The following is a 22,815-nucleotide window of genomic DNA, read 5'->3' on the forward strand; positions in this document are numbered from 1 at the left end:
CAATTCTTACACAGGCCTGCCAGTGCAGCCTGAGTGAAATAACGTCCACGTTATTTCACAGCCATTTACCACTGCACTTAAGTAACTTATAAGTCACCTATCTGTCTAACCTTCACCTGGTGAAGGTTGGGTGCAATGTTACTTAGTGTGAGGGCATCCTGGCACTAGCCAAGGTGCCCCCACATCGTTCAGGGCAAATTCCCCGGACTTTGTGAGTGCGGGGACACCATTACACGCGTGCACCATACATAGTTCACTACCTATGTATAGCGTCACAATGGTAACTCCGAACATGGCCATGTAACATGTCTAAGATCATGGAATTGTCTCCCCAATGCCATTCTGGCATTGGGGAGACAATTCCATGATCCCCCGGGTCTCTAGCACAGAACCCGGGTACTGCCAAACTGCCTTTCTGGGGTCTCCACTGCAGCTGCTGCCAACCCCTCAGGCAGGTTTCTGCCCTCCTGGGGTCCAGGCAGCCCTGGCCCAGGAAGGCAGAACAAAGGATTTCCTCTGAGAGAGGGTGTAACACCCTCTCCCTTTGGAAATAGGTGTGAAGGCTGGGGAGGAGTAGCCTCCCCCAGCCTCTGGAAATGCTTTGATGGGCAGGCACAGATGCTGCCCATCTCTGCATAAGCCAGTCTACACCGGTTTAGGGATCCCCCAGCCCTGCTCTGGCACAAAACTGGACAAAGGAAAGGGGAGTGACCACTCCCCTGACCTGCACCTCCCCTGGGAGGTGCCCAGAGCTCCTCCAGTGTGCCCCAGACCTCTGCCATCTTGGATTCAGAGGTGTTGCTGGCACACTGGACTGCTCTGAATGGCCAGTGCCAGCAGGTGACGTCAGAGACTCCATCTGATAGGCTCTTACCTCTCTTAGTAGCCAATCCTCCTTCCTGTGTAGCCAAACCTCCTTTTCTGGCTATTTAGGGTCTCTGCTTTGGGAATCTCACCAGATAACGAATGCAAGAGCTCACCAGAGTTCCTCTGCATCTTCCTCTTCACCTTCTGCCAAAGGATCGACTGCTGACTGCTCAGGACGCCTGCAAAACTGCAACAAAGTAGCCAGATGACTACTAGCAACCTTGTATCGCTTCATCCTGCCGGCTTTCTCAACTCTTTCCAGGTGGTGCATGCTCTGGGGGTAGTCTGCCTCCTTCTTGCACCAGGAGCTTTGAAGAAATCTCCTGTGGGTCGACGGAATCTTCCCCCTGGAACCGCAGGCAACAAAAGACTGCATCACCAGTCCTATGGGTCCCCTCTCAGCATGACGAGCCTGGTCCCTGGAACTCAGCAACTCTGTCCAAGTGACTCCCACAGTCCAGTGACTCTTCAGTCCAAGTTTGGTGGAGGTAAGTCCTTGCCTCCCCATGGTCCTTGCCTCCCCAGGCTAGACTGCATTGCTGGGTACCGCATGATTTGCAGCTGCTCCTGTGCACTCTTCCAGGATTTCCTTCGTGCACAGCCAAGCCTGGGTCCCCGACACTCTAACCTGCAGTGCACAACCTTCTGAGTTGTCCTCCGGCGTCGTGGGACTCTCTTTTGTGACTTCAGGTGGACTCCGGTTCACTCCTCTTCTAAGTGCCTGTTCCGGTACTTTTGCAGGTGCTGCCTGCTTCTGTGAGGGCTCCCTGACTTGCTGGGCGCCCACTCTGTCTCCTCATCCAAGTGGCAACATCCTGGTCCATCCTGGGCCACAGCAGCTTCCAAAAACCCTAACAGCGACCCTTGCAGCTAGCAAGGCTTGTTTGCGGTCTTTCTGCATGGGAACACCTTTGCAAGCTTCTTCACGATGTGGGACAACCATCCTCCAAAAGGGAAGTTCCTAGTCCTCTTCGTTCTTGCAAAACACCAAGCTTCTTCCATCCGGTGGCAGCTTCCTTGCACCCTCAGCTGACATTTCCTGGGCTCCTGCCCACTCTCGACACTGTTGCGACTCTTGGACTTGGTCCCCTTGTCTTACAGGTACTCAGGTCTGGAAATCCACTGTTGTTGCATTGCTGTTGTTGGTTTTCCTTGCAGAATCCCCATATCACGACTTCTGTGCTCTCTGGGGGTTGTAGGTGCACTTTACACCTACCTTACAGGGTCTTGGGGTGGGCTATTTTTCTAACCCTCACTGTTTTCTTACAGTCCCAGCGACCCTCTACAAGCTCACATAGGTTTAGGGTCCATTCGTGGTTCGCATTCCACTTTTGGAGTATATGGTTTGTGTTGCCCCTAGACCTATGTGCTCCTATTGCAATCTATTGTAACTTTACACTGCTTGCATTACTTTTCTTACTATAACCTGCATAATTTTGGTTTGTGTACATATATCTTGTGTATATTTCTCATCCTCATACTGAGGGTACTCACTGAGATACTTTTGGCATATTGTCATAAAAATAAAGTACCTTTATTTTTAGTATATCTGTGTATTGTGTTTTCTTATGATATTGTGCATATGACACCAGTGGTATAGTAGGAGCTTTACATGTCTCCTAGTTCAGCCTAAGCTGCTTTGCAATAGCTACCTTCTATCAGCCTAAGCTGCTAGAAACACCTCTTCTACACTAATAAGGGATAACTGGACCTGGCACAAGGTGTAAGTACCTCTGGTACCCACTACAAGCCAGGCCAGCCTCCTACATTGGATGTGAAGCGGTAGGATAAGTGCTTGTAACTACTTACCACGTTGTCATTGTGTACTTTTCATAAGAGAATAATATACAAAACAAGTTCTGTGTATGTACACCTAACCAAAAAGTTTTGCTTTTCTTCTCTTACACTTTCTACTAAGTGCTGAAAAGTACTCCTAAACTTCTAAAAGTTTCCAAAAAGTTTGAAAAAGTTTGTTTCTGTTCTTTATAAAGTCCTGAAACTTTTTCTCTCTTCTCACTGGCTCTAAACCTTCTTCTATCATGTCTGATGTAGGAACTGCTCTTAAAATGGTCAATACTACTTATGACAATTTAAACTTCAAGAGCCTAAGGAGTCTCTGCATTGATAGAGGTTTAGTGATAGGAAAGAACCCTTCAAGAGAATTTCTATATAACATGCTCATTGAGAATGAGAAGTCCCTAGCAGGCACTTCAACTGAGAAGTTAGTAGATAGCTCCCATTCTGACTCAGGGGAACCCCTTGAGGGAGGTGTGGAGGGTTCTATTCCAAATCTGTCCCTCAGCAGACCACAGAGCAATGCTAGTAGTAATAGGAGCTCCCATCATAGTAGGGATGTTTTTATTCCTGGAGGCCAGGTTGTTAAAGTCCAAGCTGTTAGGGACAGATCTCCCTCTGTTGGTTTCAATTTATCCTCAGTGTCCAAGCATTCCCAACCCACCCACCCTGAAGACAACATGTTAGAAAGGGAACTCAAAAAGTTGAGAGTGGAAGAGACCAAACTGAAGCTTAAACAGCAACAGCTGGCTCTAGACAGGGAATCCCTAGACCTGGAGAAGGAGAGACAGAGATTGGGGTTTGGACCCCATGGTGGCAGCAGCAGTATTCCTGATAGTAATCCTGTTAGAGAGCATGATTCCAGGAATCTGCACAAGATAGTTCCCCCTTACAAGGAGGGGGATGACATCAACAAGTGGTTTGCTGCACTTGAGAGGGCCTGTATGGTAAAGGTGGTCCCTCAAAGGCAGTGGGCTGCTATATTGTGGCTATCTTTCAATGGAAAGGGTAGGGATAGGCTCCTTACTGTTAGAGAAAGTGATGCTAACAATTTTGCAGTTTTGAAGGATGCACTCTTGGATTGATTTGACTTAACCATTGAACAATACAGGATTAAGATCAGAGACACCAGGAAAGAGTCCTCACAAGACTGGATAGACTTTGTTGACTGTTCAGTGAAGGCCTTGGTGGGGTGGTTACATGGCAGTAAAGTTTCTGACTATGAAAGCCTGTATAATCTTATTCTGAGAGAGCATATTCTGAATAACTGTGTGTCTGACTTGTTACACCAATATCTAGTGGACTCAGATCTGACCTCTCCCCAAGAATTGGGAAAGAAGGCAGACAAATGGGTCATAACAAGAGTGAACAGAAAGGTTCATACAGGGGGTGACAAGGATGGCAAGAAGAAGGATGGTAGGTCTTCTGACAAGGGTGAGGACAAATCTAAAAATGAGTCTTCATCAGGCCCACAAAAATCCTCTGGTGGGGGTGGTGGGTCTAATTCCTCTTCAAATCAAGTTAAAAAGCCTTGGTGTTATTTGTATAAAGTCAAAGGCCATTGGACAACTGAGGCCAGTTGTCCAAAGAAAAACACCAAACCTCCCACTACCACAACCCCTACTGCAAACTCTAGTGCCCCTAGTAATAGCAGTGGTGGTAGGAGCAAACCTACTAATAGCCAATCCAAGGGAGTAGCTGGGCTCACTTTTGGTAATTTAGTTGGAGTTGGTCTTGTTAGGGAGACCACAGAGGCTGTGTTAGTCTCTGAAGGTGCCATTGATTTGGCCACCTTGGTTGCTTGTCCCCTTAATATGGATAAGTACAAGCAACTTCCCCTAATAAATGGTGTTGAGGTTCAGGCCTACAGGGACACAGGTGCCAGTGTTACCATGGTGATAGAGAAACTGGTACACCCTGAACAACACCTACTTGGTCACCAGTACCAAGTGACAGACGCTCAGAACAACACTCGCAGCCACCCCATGGCTGTTGTGAATCTCAACTGGGGGGGGGGTTACTGGTCCAAAGAAAGTTGTGGTTGCTTCAGATTTACCTGTAGACTGTCTACTAGGAAATGATTTAGAGACATCAGCTTGGGCAGAAGTGGTGTTGGAGGCTCATGCAGCAATGCAGGGCATTCCTGGGCATATTTTTGCTTTGACAAGGGCTCAGGCCAAAAAACTAAAAAAGGACAGGGTGACTTGGATCCTGGAACAATGGACCAAGTGCTCCCTAAAGCTAGCGGTAGCAAGGGTAAATCCCTACCCACTATCCCTCCCTCTACAGACGATTCTCCTTCTGAGGAAGAAGAACTTCCTCCCTGTGCAGAACCTTCACCAGAGGAGCTGGCAGCAGACACTGCTGAGCTTTTGGGTGGAGGGGGGCCTGCCAGGGAAGAGCTGAGTGTGGCACAGCAATCCTGTCCCACATTAGAGGGTCTCAGACAGCAAGCTGTCAAGCAGCAAAATGGGGATGTCAGTGACTCACCTAGAGTTTACTGGGAGGACAACCTCTTGTACACAGAGGCAAGGGACCCAAAACCTGGAGCAGCCAGGAGATTGGTCATTCCCCTTCAGTACAGAGAGTTCCTCCTAACTCTGGCACATGACATTCGTTTGGCTGGGCATTTAGGCCAGATCAAAACATGGGAAAGGCTTGTCCCCCTGTTTCACTGGCCCAGGATGTCAGAGGACACAAAAGATTTTTGTAAGTCTGGTGTGACCTGCCAAGCCAGTGGCAAGACTGGTGGCACACCAAAGGCTCCCCTTATTCCCCTACCTGTGGTTGGGGTCCCCTTTGAAAGGGTAGGGGTTGACATAGTTGGCCCCCTTGACCCTCCTACTGTTTCAGGCAATAGGTTTATCTTGGTGGTTTTGGACCATGCCACAAGATATCCTGAAGCAATTCATTTAAGGACCACTACAGCACCTGCAGTGGCAAAAGCCCTCCTGGGAATCTTTTCCAGGGTGGGTTTTCCAAAAGAGGTTGTATCAGACAGGGGTAGCAACTTTATGTCTGCATACTTGAAAGCTATGTGGAAGGAATGTGGTGTAACCTACAAATTCACCACACCTTATCATCCACAGACAAATGGACTGGTAGAGAGGTTTAATAAAACTCTCAAAGGAATGATAATGGGACTCCCTGAAAAACTCAGGAGGAGATGGGATGTCCTGTTACCTTGCCTCCTTTTCGCTTACAGGGAGGTACCCCAGAAAGGAGTGGGCTTCAGCCCCTTTGAACTCCTCTTTGGGCACCCTGTAAGAGGTCCACTAACACTTGTGAAGGAGGGTTGGGAACAACCTTTAAAAGCTCCCAAACAGGACATAGTGGACTATGTACTTGGTCTAGGATCCAGAATGGCTGAGTACATGAAAAAGGCCAGTAAAAACCTTCAGGCCTGCCAAGAGCTCCAGAAGCAATGGCATGACCAGAAGACTGTTCTGATCCAGTACCAACCAGGACAGAAGGTGTGGGTATTGGAGCCTGTGGCCCCAAGAGCACTCCAAGACAAATGGAGTGGACCCCATCTCATTGTTGAAAAGAAGGGCAAGGTCACCTACTTGGTTGACCTGGGCACTGCCAGGAGTCCCCTTAGGGTGATTCATGTCAACCGCCTAAAACCCTACTATGACAGGGCTGATCTCACCCTGCTCATGGCAACAGATGAGGGACAGGAAGAAGAGAGTGATCCTCTCCCTGCTCTCTTCTCCTCCACAGAAGAGGATGCTCTAGTGGAAGGAGTAGTTTTGGCCGACTGTCTTACTGCAGAACTGAAAGACAACTGCATAAATCTCCTTGGACAGTTTTCTGAACTCTTTTCAACAGTGCCAGGCACCACATCTTGGTGTGAACACACAATTGATACTGGAGACAGCATGCCTGTCAAAAGTAAAATCTATAGGCAGCCTGGCCATGTCAGGGACTGCATAAAGCAAGAAGTTCAGAAAATGCTTGACCTAGGAGTGGTTGAACCTTCTGAAAGCCCATGGGCGTCCCCTGTGGTGCTTGTGCCAAAGCCTCACTCAAAAGATGGAAAAAGGGAGATGAGGTTTTGTGTAGATTACAGAGGTCTCAACCAGGTAACAAAAACTGACACTCACCCTATACCCAGGGCAGATGAGCTCATAGATACACTGGCATCTGCCAAGTATCTAAGCACCTTTGATTTGACTGCAGGGTATTGGCAGATCAAATTGGCTGAGGATGCTAAACCTAAAACTGCATTTTCAACTATAGGAGGGCACTACCAATTTACAGTGATGCCCTTTGGTTTGAAAAATGCACCTGCCACTTTTCAGAGGTTGGTGAATACAGTCCTGCAAGGGTTGGTGGCTTTTAGTGCAGCATATCTAGATGATATAGCTGTCTTTAGCTCCACCTGGGATGATCACCTGGTCCACCTGTGGAAAGTTTTGGAGGCCCTGCAAAAGGCAGGCCTCACTATCAAGGCCTCAAAGCGCCAGATAGGGCAGGGAAAGGTGGTTTATCTGGGACACCTGGTAGGTGGAGAACAGATTGCACCACTTGAGGGGAAAATCCAAACAATCATGGATTGGGTTCCCCCTACAACACAGACCCAGGTGAGAGCCTTGCTAGGCCTCACTGGGTATTACAGGAGATTCATTAAAAACTATGGCTCCATTGCAGCCCCACTTAATGATCTCACCAGTAAAAAGATGCCTAAAAAGGTATTGTGGACAGCTAGCTGTCAGAAAGCTTTTGAGGAGCTCAAACAGGCCATGTGCACTGCACCTGTCCTAAAAAGCCCATGTTACTCCAAGAAATTCATTGTTCAAACTGATGCATCTGAATTAGGGGTAGGGGCAGTCTTATCACAACTCAATTCTGAGGGCCAGGATCAACCAATTGCTTTTATCAGCAGAAGGTTGACCCCTAGAGAAAAGTGTTGGTCTGCCATACAGAGGGAGGCCTTTGCTGTGGTCTGGGCACTGAAGAAGTTGAGGCCATGCCTTTTTGGCACTCACTTCATTGTTCAGACAGACCACATACCTCTACTTTGGCTAAAACAAATGAAAGGTGAAAATCCTAAATTGTTGAGGTGGTCCATATCTCTACAGGGAATGGACTATACAGTGGAACATAGACCTGGGAGTACCCACTCCAATGCAGATGGACTCTCCAGATATTTCCACTTAGACAATGAAGACTCATCAGGTCATGGCTAGTCTTATTGTCCTTTGTTTGGGGGGGGGGGGGTTGTGTAGGAAAGTACCATCTTGCCTGGCATGTTACCCCCATATTTCACTGTATATATGTTGTTTTAGTCTATGTGTCACTGGGACCCTGCCAGGCAGGGCCCCAGTGCTCATAAGTATGTGCCATGTATGTGTTCCCTGTGTGATGACTAACTGTCTCACTGAGGCTCTGCTAACCAGAACCTCAGTGGTTATGCTCTCTCTGCTTTCCAAATTGTCACTAACAGGCTTGGGACCAATTTCCCCAATTCACATTGGCATACCGGTACTCCCATATAATTCCCTAGTATATGGTACTGAGGTACCCAGGGTATGGGGGTTCCAGGAGATCCCTATGGGCTGCAGCATTTCTTTTGCCACCCATAGGGAGATCTGACAATTCTTACACAGGCCTGCCAGTGCAGCCTGAGTGAAATAACGTCCATGTTATTTCACAGCCATTTACCACTGCACTTAAGTAACTTATAAGTCACCTATATGTCTAACCTTCACCTGGTGAAGGTTGGGTGCAAAGTTACTTAGTGTGAGGGCGCCCTGAAACTAGCCAAGGTGCCCCCACATCGTTCAGGGCAAATTCCCCAGACTTTGTGAGTGCGGGGACACCATTACACACGTGCACTATACATAGGTCACTACCGATGTATAGCGTCACAATGGTACTCCGAACATGGCCATGTAACATGTCTAAGATCATGGAATTGTCACCCCAATGCCATTCTGGCACTGGGGAGACAATTCCATGATCCCCCGGGTCTCTAGCACAGAACCCGGGTACTACCAAACTGCCTTTCTGGGGTCTCCACTGCAGCTGCTGCTGCTGCCAACCCCTCAGACAGGTTTCTGCCCTCCTGGGGTCCAGGCAGCCCTAGCCCAGCAAGGCAGAATAAAGGATTTCCTCTGAGAGAGGGTGTAATACCCTCTCCCTTTGGAAATAGGTGTGAAGGCTGGGGAGGAGTAGCCTCCCCCAGCCTCTGGAAATGCTTTAATGGGCACAGATGCTGCCCATCTCTGCATAAGCCAGTCTACACCGGTTTAGGGATCCCCCAGCCCTGCTCTGGTGCGAAACTGGCAAAGGAAATGGGAGTGACCACTCCCCTGAACTGCACCTCCCAGGGGAGGTGCCCAGAGCTCCTCCAGTGTGCCCCAGACCTCTGCCATCTTGGATTCAGAGGTGTTGCTGGCACACTGGAGTGCTCTGAGTGGCCAGTGCCAGCAGGTGATGTCAGAGACTCCTTCTGATAGGCACTTACCTCTCTTAGTAGCCAATTCTCCTTCCTAGGTAGCCAAACCTCCTTTTCTAGCTATTTAGGGTCTCTGCTTTGGGAATCTCACCAGATAACGAATGCAAGAGCTCACCAGAGTTCCTCTGCATCTCCCTCTTCATCTTCTGCCAAAGGATCGACCGCTGACTGCTCAGGACGCCTGCAAAACCGCAACAAAGTAGCCAGACGACTACTAGCAACCTTGTATCGCTTCATCCTGCCGGCTTTCTCGACTGTTTCCAGGTGGTACTTGCTCTTGGGGTAGCCTGCCTCTTTCTTGCACCAGGAGCTCTGAAGAAATCTCCTGTGGGTCGACAGAATCTTCCCCCTGCAACCGCAGGCAACAAAAGACTGCATCACCGGTCCTCTGGGTCCCCTCTCAGCATGACGAGCGTGGTCCCTGGAACTCAGCAACTCTGTCCAAGTGACTCCCACAGTCCAGTGACTCTTCAGTCCAAGTTTGGTGGAGGTAAGTCCTTGCCTCCCCACGATAGACTGCATTGCTGGGTACCGCGTGATTAGCAGCTGCTCCGGCTCCTGTGCACTCTTCCAGGATTTCCTTCATGCCTGGGTACCCGAAACTCTAACCTGCAGTGCACAACCTTCTGAGATGTCCCCCGGTGTTGTGGGACTCCTTTTTGTGACTTCGGGTGGACTCCGGTTCACTCCTCTTCTAAGTGCCTGTTCTGGTACTTCTGCAGGTGCTGCCTGCTTCTGTGAGGGCTCCCTGACTTGCTGGGCGCCCCTTCTGTCTCCTCATCCAAGTGGCGACATCCTGGTCCCTCCTGGGCCACAGCAGCATCCAAAAAGCCTAACCGCGACCTTTGCAGCTAGCAAGGCTTGTCTGCAGTCTTTCTACGTGGGAACACCTCTGCAAGCTTCTTCACGACGTGGGACATCCATCCTCCAAAGGGGAAGTTCCTAGTCCTCTTCGTTCTTGCAAAACACCACGCTTCTTCCAACCGGTGGCAGCTTCCTTGCACCCTCAGCTGACATTTCCTGGGCTCCTGCCCACTCTCGACGCTGTCGCGACTCTTGGACTTGGTCCCCTTGTCTTACAGGTACTCAGGTCCAGAAATCCACTGTTGTTGCATTGCTGGTGTTGGTTTTCCTTGCAGAATCCCCCTATCACGACTTCTGTGCTCTCTGGGGGTTGTAGGTGCACTTTACACCTACCTTACAAGGTCTTGGGGTGGGCTATTTTTCTAACCCTCACTGTTTTCTTACAGTCCCAGTGACCCTCTACAAGCTCACATAGGTTTGGGGTCCATTCGTGGTTCGCATTCCACTTTTGGAGTATATGGTTTGTGTTGCCCCTATACCTATGTGCTCCTATTGCAATCTATTGTAACTTTACACTGCTTGCATTACTTTTCTTGCTATAACCTGCATAATTTTGGTTTGTGTACATATATCTTGTGTATATTTCTCATCCTCATACTGAGGGTACTCACTGAGATACTTTTGGCATATTGTCATAAAAATAAAGTACCTTTATGTTTAGTATATCTGTGTATTGTGTTTTCTTATGATATTGTGCATATGACACCAGTGGTATAGTAGGAGCTTTACATGTCTCCTGGTTCAGCCTAAGCTGCTTTGCCATAGCTACCTTCTATCATCCTAAGCTGCTAGAAACACCTCTTCTACACTAATAAGGGATAACTGGACCTGGCACAAGGTGTAAGTACCTCTGGTACCCACTACAAGCCAGTCCAGCCTCCTACGCAGTGCGACTCACTAGTAGGAAGGGACGCCCTTTGCACGCCCCCTCATAATAGCGAGACGCAAACCCTGTATTGCGAGTGGGTAATACATTACCAACTTGCAAAATAGGGTTGGTACATACCAAAAAGTCGTTTACCGGTCGCAAACGGCACATCTGGCCCGAAGTGTAAAAGTGATGATGCGGTAATGCTGAGGAACACCCGTTTTTACATTTCTAGTTCTGCTTGCTTTATGCATAGCACACAATACGCATATCATGTAAACACTGTTCCCTTCAGTTGCACTCATGGCATAGCAAATGTGCTATGGTTTTTATGCAAACAAAAAATAATAGGTTTCTCTATACCTTCTCCACAGTTTGGTGGCAAAACACAGCCATTATTGATACGCATTTGGTCCTTCATACTCCTAGAAGCAGTGACCGCTATAAATTTTGTATATGTCTGCTTCTAATTTGTACACAATTTGGTTCACTTTGCTACAACTAACTTAGGCGAAGATTTATGGAAAAGTGGTGCAGCGCGGTGCTGTGTCAAAAAATACCAGCGCCGCGCTGTGCCAATTTTGAAACGCAGGGGTACGCCATATTTAGAAGAATACAGTGCACCCCTTCATTTCTCCCTGCACTGGTGCTGGATTAAGCTGCTTAGCGCCAACGCAGGCATCCTTGCTCCATAGTGCAAGGGTCTCTGAGTTGAGGGGAGTGAGTGTTTATGTGCAGGAAGGTGCCCCTTCCTGCACAGAAACAATCTATAATGGCGATTTGGCACTTCTATGTGTGCTGCAAAATGCAGCACACATAGAAGTACCAAGGGGTAATTTGCAATGATTGTTTATGTGCAGGAAGGGACACCTTCCTGCACGTAAATAATCGTACATGGCATTTGGTTCTTCTATGTGCGCTGCAGAATGCAGCATATATAGAAAAAGCAAACAACAAGGAGGAATAAAAACATTCCAGCTTGTTTTGCCATGCTAACGCCACCCCTGGGGTTAGTTTTTGGCGCTGTCTCAAGTTTACAACAACTCGTAAATCTGAGGCAGTGTCAAAAGCGATGGATGTTGCTGTGGAACTCCCACAGCACCACCCATTGCATGCCCCTCTGACGGAGAAAACTGCATCGGAGAAGCCCATATTCATAAGGAGGTGTAACGCCACAAAAAAGTGGCATCACACCTTCTTGTAAATATAGAGCAGTGCTAAGCGACACCAGAGCATCACGAAAAGTGATGCTCTGGTGGTGCTAGGGGCACTTGAATATGCCCCTAAATACCCACATAGTTTTCATTGTCTCTCCGCTGGGATGTGAACTGGTCAAAACTAAGCGCAAAATTGTGTCTCATGTTCCCCAGAGGTTTAAATAACACAGATACAGTATATGACATGTGTTAGACCTGACATCCTTGATGTGGTCTCCCCTGTCTTTTTGCCTCTGCTTACCATATTTTGACTGTTTGCTGGACTCTGTTGTTGCTGTTTTTGGTACTCTGGACACTTACCAGTGCTGACCAGCGCTAAAGTGCAAGTGCTTGCTGTGTAAATAAGATGTGTAATTGGCTTTTCCATGATTGGCATATTTGATTTACTAGTAAGTCCCTAGTAAAGTGCACTAGAGGTGCCCAGGGCCTGTAAATCAAATGCTACTAGTGGGCCACAGCACTGGTTCTGCCACCCACATGAGTAACCCTGTAAACATGGCTCAGCCCTTCCACTGTAGTGTCTGTGTGTGCAGTTTTAAACTGCCAAATTGACCTAGCAAGTGTACCCCCTTGCCAGGCCCAAACCTTCCCTTTTTATACATGTAAGGCACCCCTAAGGTAGGCCCTAGGTAGCCCCATGGGCAGGGTGCAGTGTATGTTAAAGGTGGGACATGTACTGATGTGTTTTACATGTCCTAATGGCAAATACTGCCAAATTCAATTTTTCACTGTTGCAAGGCCTATCTCGCTCATTGGTTAACATGGGGGCTGCCTTTAAATAACTTTTAAGTGCAGATTCCCTTTGGGAGCAGACAGAAATTTGGAGTTTGGTGTCTCTGAACTCACAATGTAAAAATACATCTTTTGGTAAAGTGGATTTTTAAATTGTCAGTTTGAGAATGTCACTTTTAGAAAGTGAGCATTTTCTTGCTTAAACCATTCTGTGACTGTGCCTGTTTGTGGATTCCCTGTCTGGGTCAGACAGACAGTTGTGCTGTTTGTGAATCCCCTCTAGACAGGAAGACAAAGGGAGCTTAGGAGTAGCCTCCTTATCCTGATGGGCAATCTAAGCTAGAGTGGAGGGAGGAGTGGTCACTTACACTTGAATGGGCTGTGCCTGCTCTCACACAATGCAGCCTCCAACCCCCTAGTAAGTGTCTGGGCACTGTGCAAGGCAGAATCCTGTAAATAACAGAGACTTTCCTTTGAAATTTGCCTACTCCTAAGGCAGAAAGGGGTATGTTACTGTTAGGGTTTGTACACAGCAAAGAGCATGTCCCCTCTCACTGCACTAGTGGGTTCTGTAATAGCTCCCTTTTAAACTTACTATTGAAAGCCTTTCTTGTTATCTCACCTTCCCCCCCCCGTAGGCTTCTGTGTATGTTGTTTAATGTGCTGTTTTGTTTACACATTGGGCCTTGCTTTTACCAAGGCTTCTTTAAAACACTCCTCTCTAGGCCATGTGTTAATCCAACTCATTTGCATAATAACTGAAACTCTGCACACCTTTCAAGAACATGTGCAGCATGTGAGGACCACACCCAGTTCTTCAAACCACACCCAGCTCTGCACACCTTCCAAGAACATGTGCAGCATGTGAGGACCACACCCAGCCCTTCAAACCACACCCAGCTCTTCGAACCACACCCAGCCCTGTCTATAAAAGCCATCCCCCGAGCCTCACCCAGTGCTTGTGCTCGTCTACCTCCCGCTTACCTGAGAACAGATCCCTCGGCGCTGGCACTCCTGCTCTTTACAGACTTTCATTGCCTTCAATGGGCGCAGCTGCTGGCTCTTCCTTCTTCCGGTTTCCGGTTCCTCCTTGCTTCAGCCTCTCTCCTATGAGTAACCTGCAAAAGAGAAAGAAGACAAGGTTAGACTGATCAGTATCTCTTGCCAGCAACAAGTAAGTGCAAAACTTTTTATTACCTGAGGAAGCTTTGACGGCAATTTCTGGATTCGTGTATAGACAGTTTGAGGCGAAGTGCCTTCCACGAGCATTGTGATTCAGGCTCTTTGTTGCAGGAGTATTTTGCGGAACTTTGTGAAGTGGACATTGTTTTTTTTCATGGAACTTTTGGGAATCGAACAGTGGAAACCATTGACAGCAAGGCAAACAGTAAATCAAGGACTTGCACAAATTACATGCTGTATTTTGATGTAAAAGTACAGTATTTGTTTTATAAAAGATTCTGGAAATATGGGAAAAGTGAGTCAGCTATTGGGAATTTAGGCTTTAGTTATATTATGTTGAATGTTTGATATTGGTAATTCTGATAACGGTATTTGTTTAATGTTTTAGAAGCTTTACAGTAATAGAAAACACATCCCAGAGCAGTAACACATTCCAAACCTGGAAACTAGAGACCAGGATCCAAGAGGTACTTTTAGAAGAGAATTTCTAATAAATAAAGGGATAGTCAGGAACCCATTTAGGAATAGGTTTCACTTATCTGTTCTTTGTTTATGTTTCATTAGGCACCAGTTTCTACAGAAGTCAGAAAGGGCCGCAGATTTGTGCAGCACTTCAACAGTGGAAACGCAAGAACGGTGTTGTCTCTCTTTTTTTTATTTTATCCACTTCCCCCCTTCCCTTGAGCTTCTGTTCTTAGTGCACTGTTTTAAAAACTAGTGTGCTGGAACAAGCAGTTTCAGGGTGGGGTCGGATTGTCTTCAACCTCCATCAGAACTGAACAAGAACTCAGGTGAGCTGGGCTTTGACAGTTACTGGATCCAAAACCCCAGATTTTTAGTTTACTTCTGGAATCAAGAGGAACCCCTGCAAAGAAGCAGAGCTGAAGAGCTAGAGGATGAGTACTGCCCCTTTGTCTGTCACTGTGCTTTGCTGGGTTGGCCTGCAGTTGCTGCTTCTGCCTGAAAGAGAACAAAGACTGGACTTTGTTGTGCATTCCTGCTTGAGAAGAATCTCCAAGGGCTTGAACTGAGCTTGCCTCCTGTTTTGAAGTCTCAGGGCTTCCTCTGCCAGCACCTGGACTCTCTGCTGAGACTCCTGCCCTGCCAAGTGGTGCCCTGTCCAGTCTCTGGGCCCTTGAGAGATGATGTTGGCAAAAAAAGGACTGAAATACAACCACAGAACCCCGTGCTGCGAAATTTTCGATGGACCACATTTAGCTCGCCTGAAAAACACCACGCCACCTGCTTTGCAGCAAAAATCAAAACTCCACCTGCATCACAGCTGGGAGATTGATGCATCACAGCTGGAGAAATGATGCAACACCCGCTTGTGACTGCTGATAACGACGCAAACCCCACGTAGCATGGTTTTCAAACATCGTGCAACCGAATTTCACACACATCGTCGCTGGGCATCAAAGTCATTGTGAACCTGCACGGATCTAAGGTGCCCTGTCCGGAAATCGATGCATAGTTCTCTTGCAAGGGAGAAAATTACACATTGCCTACCCGACCAGAGAAGAAACGATGTACATCCTCACTTGTGGGTAAGGAATCAAGGCACGGCTGACTTTTCTGATGCACGCTCGCTCCTGCGGCTTTCTTTTTGACGCAAACCAGGTACTTTTTGATAAATCAACATTTCCATTGTTTTCTATAGAGTAAGACTCTTGGGCCCAGATTTATACTCTGTTTGCGTCTAATTCTTATCATTTTTTTCACGCAAATTTGTCGCAAACCTAACTCCATATTAATACTTTGGCAGTAGACCCGTCTAGCACCAAAGTTGTGGACTTAACATCATTTTTTGCTTGCGAGAAACTACCTTGCGTCAATGAGATGCAATATAGGTGTTATTCTGCAAAAAATGACGATATGGCCTTATCGCCATATTTATCACCCCCTGCTAAAATCACACACGGAGGGAAGGGGGCCTTAAATAATTGCACTAAGCTTGCTTAGCGCCATTATTTAACGTGTGGGCCAGGCAGGCGTTAGGGAACCCGTGGGCCTATTGTCATGGTCAGAGACCATGGAATGGACCCACAGGTGCCCTTCCCGAACCCCATGGACACCCCCACCCACACCAGAGTGACACCAGAGGATGAGGGGGACATCCCAGGTAAGTAAGGTAGGTACAGGTAAGTATTTACCATCTTTTTTTTAAAGTGCCATAGGGGGGCCTAACTTGGGCCCCTCTACATGGCACTGGGCCCAATGGCCGTGCCCAGGACATTTGTCCCCTGGGCAGGCCATTAGGGTGGTGGGCATGGCTCCTGTATATACTGAGACAGGAGTCATGCCCATGGGGGTTTTAGGTAAAAAAATGACGCTAGTCTGGTCAGAGGCATTTTTATGCCTCTGACCAGACTAGCGTCATCCTTTGATGCACAACCTCCCCCACCCAGCTAGCGTCCCTTTTCATGATGCTAGCCGGGCCTTACCACCGGCTACCGTCATTCCATAAACATGACTCCCGGCCAGCATCTTGGAATGGCGCTAGTCGGGGGTACACTTTCACACAAAACTGCATAAGCGCAGTTTTGCGTGATAAAGGATAAATCAGGCCCTTATTCTTTTAAAAATTCATATTTTGACTTGTGTATGTGGGATTTTTGTTGTTCTGGTCTTGTTTGATTTATATAAGTAGTGACTATTTTTCTAAACTGGTGTGGTGTTCATTTTGTAGGTTTTTGATTAAATGACTGTGTGTGTTGGTTCAAATACTTTACACATTACTTCTGGGTTAAACCTGTCTGCTTGTGCTAAGCTACCAAGGGGGTGAGTGGGGGTTAACCAGGTGTGTTTATCATTTGCCCTGAGTAGAGTGAATGTCCTTGCATCGACAGACGGTGTCTTAACTGCCAACTAAAGACCCCATTTCTAACAACATGCATTTATGGCTGGCTCTTCTTTAAAGAAGTGTAAACTATGCATTCACAAAGCATGACTTTTTAAAGTACATATAAGAAGACATGGAAGAAACGTTTTGTGAATTGATCCCCACATATTTGTAGTCTAGAGTTCCCATTGTGAGAATTGCCCTATCAAAATGTAATAAAAGCTATCCCAAAACACAGATGATTTAAAAAAAAAAAAAATCCAACGAAGAATCTTGTAGTATTGCAGGCCAGCTCTTTGGCATTAAAATTAAAAACACACTGAAAACCAAACCACTGCTGAAAAAAAATGTAATAATTTAAGTGAGCAAAGCCCTCCTCATACATGTCAGTTGTAAAGACAGGTTTTCTCTTGAATCTTTATTGGGAGGACTATGGCCCAGATTTAAGAAAAGTGGCACTTCACATTGTGAAGCGCCACTTTTCTTGGGTCCCCCCTAACGCCACCATGTGTGCGCCATATTTAGGATACGGCGCACCATGGTGGTATTAGGAACAATAGCATCAACATTTTTGAAGCTATTGTGGCACTTTGATCAACTAGCGTCCAAAATTCAGACACTAGTGGAGCAAAGTGCAAGGAGGCCCATTGATTCCAATGGGTGCATCCTTTTAACGCCTGTTTTCAGCAGGCATTAAGAATGACTCCAACACTGGTGCAATGAAATCTTTTAGATTTCAGTGCGCCATTTTTGCGGGCCTCCTTGTGCCACTTTGTAGACATGGCTCTCTAATGACACATTAGCGTCAGAAAAATGATGCTACTGTGGCGCTAGCTGGCGCACGTCCATCCTTAAATTTGGGCCTATATTTATTATCATAGCCTCTTGGTTATCCGGGGCACATTTCACTAGGTTAAAAAAACATGGTCGGATATGTACGCGAAACTCCTTCTAACGTGAGAAAACGTGATAGTCTGGTTTAAAGCAATGAATTCCTTGGTAATTGAATATACCTCAGTGAAACACGTGTGACCGTGCAGGAATTCTACATCCCGGAACCCCATGATATAGGTAATATCGGCGACGGAATTGTCGCAACACTTGTGATGGGACCATACATGCTAAAGCATCTTTTATACACACAATAACCAATCACGCTTTGCATTTTCTATGAGTTCCTTCTAGAAATATATTTATTGCAGGCAAATAAGCAGAACTCGTGAGAGGACGGCGTTTCAGACAGTGTGCCCTATCAAAGAGCGAAATAATAACCACCAAAACGTATTGGAGTCCTACACATTTGTAACTAGATTATACAGATATCTTTTTGAAATTATAGCCCACAGGATTGACAGAATAATCCAGTCCGTATATACAGAGTGGGCGCAGTAGCTGCTAACAGCGGGCCTCCTGTTGCCTTGTACAATTCTGGCTTTAAGCTCATCCGTCCATTTGGAATAATAGCAGGTGATTGATATCGCAGGCTCTCCATCAAGCTGGGTCACTCAGTTGCTGCTGCAGCAATAATGTGCTTCCGCAGGGGCCTGCAGGCTTTTCTGAAACAGAAAAGGTTTCCCTGGCAAACACTACTCAGGTGAAAGCTCCATCAGCAAATAGCATCTGTTGGTTAATTAATTATGACAGAGCAACATTAATACAGCAGCCCCGGCATAAAATATGGCTGCACGTTTGCATAAATTCATGGTTTAAGCTTATTTCACGGAAGGATATTATATTTTGAAGATGGTTTGTTTTCTTTTGAATTAGGAATTTCAAGATACTTTATGAGTTTATAAATAGTTGAGAAGGAGACCTTTGTGGTTGTTAAATCTAGTAATCTAAAATATGGCTTAGCTGAAAAAACTGACTTTTTGCCTGGGTAATTACCCACTATAATTACCAACATTTTTGCTTTTGTTTTGGGTAATGTAAGGTGAATAATCGAAGGGGTCTATGTGTTGTCTTCAAGTTATGATAGTGTCATATACTTTGTGGAGGTTTACTTTGGGAGGGCCCTTGTCATGCAATTTTTCAATATAGTTTTTATTGTGAAGGCCACTGAGGATCACATAAAAGGGAGGCGTTAGTACACTGTCCCTAGTTAACCGTTGAGAAATTCTCAATTGATATTAAATGTTCCTACTTAAATATTGTAGGAATCTCAGTTCAATATTTCGTGCACCACAAACATCTGTGACAAAGGGGCTCATGTACAGTTTGGCAGATGGCACCATCTGCCAAAAAGTGACTGATGTCAAAGCTATATTTAGAGTCAGGGGAGGCTCAAGGTTTCCCCTGGGGAGTATGGTGGACTGGTAGCCAAATTCTAAATCAGTGAAGCTCATAGTACAGCCTGGGGGTCACATGCAGCCCTCCTGACCTTCACATGCAGCCCCCTGCTGAAAGAAAGCACTGGCTTGCTGTTTATTTGAGAGAGCACTAGCATGCAGAAAGATGTTAAAAAACTGAAATAAAAGAAAACAAGCACTAAATGTCTCTTGTACCACTTGTCTTTTTTAAGACATCTTGCAAGAGTCATGGAAAATATGATAAAGCAATTTTAAATTCAAAAAAGTGTATTTCATTAACATGCAGAAGAGTTTCACCTTAGTACATCAGTTTATATCAATGTATTCAGAAGTATTTCTTTAAAAGTGATAGTTTCCAAAAATGAATTTAGAAACACACAAGCTTCCTCTCACCCTAACAAAATTGCCAAAAATGAACTAAGAGGAAAGTGATTTGTCACGTGGAATCCTCAGGGTAGTCAGGATTGTTATTATACATGGGCAACATTATAGTTTAAGGTTTTGTACGTTGCATATCCTGAACTCATGTTCAACTGTACTCATACATAGTATCCTGATAAAAGTAGGGAAAGTTAAATAAAACAATTGGCTAGGATTGCACAATTTGGTAAAGTGGGGAAGTCGAGATTGATCCCAGGTTTTCTAGTGCCTCCTATTTCATTCAAATTCAGTAAACAGGTTACTTCCCTTTTACACTAGACTCACTCAAGGTGGGGATAGCAAGCATAGAAGGCTTATGCTAAGGCGTGGTACTGGGACGGAGATTCAAGTACAGCATAGCACAGTACTGTCAAATCTATGACTCTTCTAGAGACTAAGAACTTAAATTAGAGTCAAGTAAGGAATTAAGCCCTCAAAATAACTCCATGACTCACTGATCACACCATGTACATGCTTCACTTCCCCTACTCCCACCATATTCCTTCTTATTTCCCCCCGGAAAAGTCCCACTCCTACCCAGCTCGCATCAAATTGGCCCTCAGGCATACCACAGACCATACTAAGTGGCCCCCCAGGACAATGTTTGTGAGTACACATGCTCTAAACTGACCCCAAAGTTTATTTTACTTTGTTAAGATTTGACCTTATGTTTAAAGTCTTGGTATACCTCAGGCAATGCGTTCTGTATCCTTTTCTTGCACCAAGCCAAAGTCTTGTGCAGGCAAGCCTTAATGGCTGGTAGAAGACTCCACGATACACTTCTGGTTCGGCTGGGTACTGGCCCTTCTCAGTAGCAAACAGTTTCAATGGGAAAAGAGTAACCACTTTTACATTTCCATTTCAAGCAACTCCCATGGAAGAACAGACAAGGCCCATTTATGATATGCATTACTGCTTAGTTTAGTGTGTTGAAGTCCACACCAACCAAAAAATCTAATTCACTAATAAATATTTCAGAGTTCAACTTTGTCCTTGGAAAACATTTTGGGAGCCGTGAAAAAAACTGCCTGGCACATGGGTTGCACGCTAGGCCCTCTTATTACAAAAGTGTGAATATCTTGCCAGCCCAAGTCTTTTCAGAGCTCTCTGGAACCTTGTAATTTGTAGAACATGGCATTTGCCAGGAAACAGAGAAAGACCCTGAAATGCATTGACTGCCACTAGTGCCTGTCAACTCCAATTCTGGACTCTGCTGGACAATAGGATGCATTTAAAACAGGGTGCTGATTCTGAGCCTCATCCTTGCCTTTCCCAAAGTGAGTGTATGCAGTGATTCTGTTGCACTGTTTGACAAGGCTAAATATGAAGTATGCCTAATGTAAAAGTGATGCTTGCCAGCTACTTCATACACATTATTAAGACTTGGGAACATTGGACATTTTAAAACGTTTTACAAGATGTTTTCTGAGCAAACAATGAGCACTGTTCAAGAACACATCTCAAAGTCAATCCAGGAAGTGGCATCTTTGCTAAGCATTCTCAGAGTGCCTCTTGTGACCAATAGATGCTCTCTACATTGCTGCTTAATTCCAACGTTGCACCATACTTCAACTTTCTTAAGATGTTTTTACTTCAAGGCTACATTAAGCAACTTGAAGGACATGGACTGCCAAATTCACAAATGTATTTGTGGTCATAATATGCATTTATGACTGAGAATAGCTTTCTTTACGCATGTCAGCAATTCAAAAATTGATTCATGACAGGCTTAAATAGTTTTACTATGCCAGATTTCTCTGCCAAGTGTGCAAATCTGCATTAGTAAATCCCACTTGATAGCTTTGTAAGTGATGCAACTGGTTTCAAAGATGGTGCAGGCCGGTAAAGGAAGACAATGGCATCTCCTCAGGATAGGAATGATCAGACCTTATTTCTTCAGTCCCTGGATGAGACGTGCTGCGACATTCAGGATACCCTTAAGAAGAGACAGTTTGGGGTCTTGGAAGCCATGGACTAGGGAATTACCACCAAACAGATGTGAGAGTATGAGGGCTAGAAGAGCATTTCTGAAGTCTCTTTCTAGAAGAAATGGTCTGACTTTGTTTAAAAGACAGAGTGACTACCAAGCCATCTTTGCTTTTTTGGCAACTTGTTTCTTGAGGGTGAGTTTGGTGTCCTTCGTGACTCCAAGTGACTTGGCATTCTGTGAAAGTCAGGGTTCGAAAATATCATTGAGCCAGGTTTGTACTATATTTTGTTTATTGTTCTTGGGAAACAACAGGACTTCTGGGTTGGATTGAGCTGGACATCCAGGTCTGGCTAATGTGCAGGCAGTGCTTGAGACGTTGTATGCCTGAAGCAGGAGAGACTTTCAAGGAGAGTTGTGTATCATCAGCATGTTTGTGAATCTTGATGTAAAGTTCAATAATTTAATCCTGAAAGTTATTCCATTTAAACACACACATAAAATATGTTTATCATAATCAGTATGTGTAACTTAATGGTATTCACAATAATAGTTTTCCTAATGCAGAGTGTGTCATTGGAAGTTCCCCATTATGTCTGTTGGAAGATAACTGGGCCAGAATTAACAATGCCAGGTGGTATCTGTCATATCACGTGCTGCCTGCACAGTCTTTACCCCTGTATCACCTTCAACACCCTCACACGGGAGGGCTATTGTATGTTACGTGTCCCTAAGGCCACCACACTATAGGCACTTAATGTCCAGAGCTTTTAGGCCATCACATTGCATGTACTGCTCACCTACGGACCTTTAGGCCACCACACTGTTGGCACTTAATCCCCCAGGGCCCTGAGGCTGTCACATTGCATGTACTACTCACCCCAGGGCCCTTACTTCGGCCACCACACTATTGGCACTTAATCCCCCAGGGCCCTGAGGCTGTCACATTACATGTATTACCCACACCTGGGACCCTTCGACCATCACACTGCATGCATCAGGTGTTGGCCTCCTTTTCTCTTCTCACGGGCCTCTGAAAAAGGCCTCCAGTCGAAACATAGTCACTGGAAAACGTTCTTCCCAAACTCTTGCGAGAGCTCGGGATGCTGGACATCTTTGGCTCCGTCCAACAAATACCACGCCAAAGGCCTTGCGCTTTGCTTGGCTTACATTTCCCCGATCAGAGAGGAGCTCCTGTAACCCTGGAAAGAAGCATTCACCAGAAGAAGCTTCGTGCCTTACCTGAGGAGCTCGGTGTCTTCGTCCAGCCTGATCTCCAGACACAGGACCCGAACCAGCCAGGAACCCAGTGCCTGCAAAAGAAAAAGCG

Source organism: Pleurodeles waltl, chromosome 11 (assembly GCF_031143425.1).
Source record: "Pleurodeles waltl isolate 20211129_DDA chromosome 11, aPleWal1.hap1.20221129, whole genome shotgun sequence".
NCBI lineage: Eukaryota > Metazoa > Chordata > Amphibia > Caudata > Salamandridae > Pleurodeles > Pleurodeles waltl.